We start from the raw sequence: 3,365 nt of genomic DNA, 5'->3' as shown, positions 1-3,365 counted from the left end.
GCGTTATCTGCAGAGTCGGGACTTCGCGGGGACCCAGACCCAGGGCCGAGAGGAGTGGGGGGGGCCTCCCTTGTACCCCCTCCCAACAATTTTCATGCGTCGCTTCCATATCTTGCGAGACATTTCACACGTTTCTTAATCAATTTTGCACAAATGACTCGGCAGAAGATATGTGCCTCTCTCTCCTGCTGTTCAATCTCGCGCCCTTTCTTCAGTCACTGTGTGATCAGCTGTGCTCTGCGTCCTATGCCGGCACCTCTGAGTTTGCGACAGAAGTGGCAGGTAGTACAGATGGAAAGAGGGCTTCTCTGTTCTTGAATTGAATCGGGGCAAAGCCACGAGCACCTAGATCTATTTCTATGGAGTCGCTCTAACGCCAAGACGGCCGTGTAATCAGAAGGCAGGCACAGTATCGATTATCAGGACTCGATCTCGATCACACAGCGCACTGTTCGGCCGACTGTATAGCGTAGGCCAGAACGCTTTAGCAAGAGGAGTGCCCTGGTAGGGTAGCAGCGGGTAGCCGTTCAAAATAACGTTATCCGAACCTTGTTTGGTGCAACGAAGGGCTAGCGCACGACGAACCTGACCGATAGTTATGTTTTGTTTGTGATTGGTCATTGGCGCACACACTGATGGCCTAAGTGGGAAACAGATTTACACTTAAGTGTGCAAATGCAAGTTGAGTAGTTGCAAGAGGCTAATTCGGTAGCTGTGCATTTGTAAGTGTAAGTGCGTGCAACTCCTTTGTTGAACACTTCCTTAGAATGAACGCTCAATGTCTTCAACTTCAACTTCAATGGGGAAGTGTTAAACAGAGGAGTTGCACACTTGCAATTGCACAACTCCCGAGTTCAACACTTGCAACGGTACTACTCAGCTGAACACTTGCAAGTATTCAAACTTGCATTTGGACACTTGGTTCATCAGTGCAGGCACGTTGTTCAAACAAGCGGTCACGTTGGAGGGAAGTCGGCATTTCACAGCGCAGGCACGCAAGTAGTGAAAAGTGAAGAGTGAATAGTTATATTATCGATTCAGAACTGCGTGCGGAATAGCGAGTAATCATATTGCCCGCTGTGTCGTCGCTGAAACTAGCGATGGCATTTGCTGCACCAACCGTTTGACCCTAGTTGACAACAGCTGCTAGCTGCCGCCGCAGAACAAGCTGCGTGCTGCGTCCACGCTATCAGACAAGGGACGTCGACGCACAATCTCGGCCCGTAAGGATCCAGAGCTAATGCTTCTCTCCAAGCTCGCGCTCCTCGTGCTCGTTAGACCTGGCTTAGCATATATCCGACTTTGCTCGAGTCTGAGCCGGGAACCCAGAAGAGAGGGGCTCTTACGACCAACAAAAACACTCGGCAGCAACAGCAAAAATAACATCTTTTCTATAAGGTGTGACATCTGAACACTGTACATTCCACGCGGGGTGCTATTCAAATTCAAGTTTCACCACGCAGGTAGCTAGAGACACCTGCTGAAAACTGAGTCTTCTAGAGCTCACTCACCCGTGCGGCGGTCTACGCGGACTGAGCGCGCGGCGGGGCGCTGTGCCGGTTGAGCCGCGCCGTCTGGGGAAGACCATGGCCGGGGTAAACGACCTGCGGGGCGGTTGGCTGGGTGATGAGCTGGGCTCGGCTGCGATCAACTTGCCCCAGTATCGCAGAGGAGCGGAAGTACGAAAGTAAGAGTGGCAATAATAATTGTAGTTAAAGATGTGTTTTATTTTTAAAGGTAAAGATAATAAACAGTGGAACAAAAGACGCGAAAAGAGATCAGCTCTAATCCAACAGCCTAATGGTAACGGACGCCGTCGGCGCAGCTGCTTTGTAAGTCAGCAGCAGGTGAGCAGGTGCCGTCGAGAAGATGAACTATCAGTTAGTCTCTCAGAATGCGCTGATACGGCGACTGTCATCGTCCCCCGTGACGCTCGCAGGGGCAGGTCCCGCAAGTCCTCAGCGCGCCACCCTCGAGTATGGATGGGCGCGCAGCCAGCAGCCCACTAGGGCCAGCCCTCTAGGGCCGCGGGGCCACGCCCAGAGCCGGCTCGCATAGGGAAGTCTGTCTAAAGTTGCAACTTTGTATACATCAACCCGGGCAATCTAGTCATTTTCGTCAATCTTCTGATTTGGGGTCCAAAAGCTATGCATTTTGCCTAAACATACAGGGTGAAACGGGGTGGAAGTCGTGCGATTTGACTGGCGTTTTCCGTCCAAAGATCAAAATATTTCACGAGCAATCTGGCAATACTGGCAATCTGGCACTTGACCAGACCCTTTAGGTCTGGCAGGTCTTGCCGCCCTCGAGTCGAGTCGGCCACGTCCAGAGCTGCTAGCTGCTCATGTCGTCGTGGGCGTAGCAGGGAAGGAGTCTTGCCCGAATTCTCTCCTTTGATGAGAACGAGGAGTGAGATCGGCTGTCGTCCTGTGAGACTATCTCTATCGCTCCGACGAGACGCGAGGGACTTCCGACGCCGGCTTACGTCATGAGACTGGTTGACTGACTAGCAGATTCCGAAGACGCGGTGCACTCGAGCAGGACCAGACTTACGTATCTCGATGGCTAAATCGCTCTCAAGATGGTCTCGTCAGAGGCCCTGGCTGTGGCTGAGGTGAGCTTGAGACCAAACATACCTGATGGCGTAATGGCCGACAAACGTATGTTCAGCTCTTTAAAGTGTCATCGAAAGTATCAGATTACCGTGTCAAAAGTTGTAGGTTTTGCAGGGAAATTTTTTTTTTATGAAGCGAGTCGTTAAGTTAAGTTACGATTCAAAACTGTAAAATTTACAGCACAACTGACTGACTTTGAATCAATCGACAATCGACGAGCAAGATAAGGGTGTCATCAACTTTCAAAATGTTTTGTAAATTTTAATAACAAAATGTATCGTAAATTTACGGTGATATTTTCCACAGTGATGTGCACGCAGCAACTGCAGCGTTTACGCAGTCACTGCTCGATGGCCGCTGGCCCGATACCGATCGCAGAGCGAGTGGCGACAGAGCAAGAAGGTGCGCCCCACCGAGCTGGAGCTGGCCGGTCGCGGCCCATCCGAGCGCTAATGTTGGCCTACCGCCCCGGCGCTGGCACTGCAGGTATCGCGCCGGCCGTCGCCACCGCCAGCCACGCGCCGACGCGGCATGAGTTGCCTATGTGCCGGGGTGCCCGGAGGGGCCTGGGAGGCCCGGGCGCCGGCGCGCTGCCTCGACCCGGGCCCTGACTGATAACCGACCAAGAGCGCTATCGACACTTTCCAATCCGCGGCCCGCCCTACCCGTTTCGGACCCGACCGACCGAACGGTAATTTAATCTATTTTCGCATCAGATTGCAAGCGAGTTTAAAGCCGCAAAGAAACAAA

This window comes from Frankliniella occidentalis, unplaced genomic scaffold (assembly GCF_000697945.3).
Source record: "Frankliniella occidentalis isolate FOCC.00 unplaced genomic scaffold, Focc_3.1 Scaffold395, whole genome shotgun sequence".
Lineage (NCBI taxonomy): Eukaryota > Metazoa > Arthropoda > Insecta > Thysanoptera > Thripidae > Frankliniella > Frankliniella occidentalis.
Note: the sequence above shows the minus strand (reverse complement) of the source record.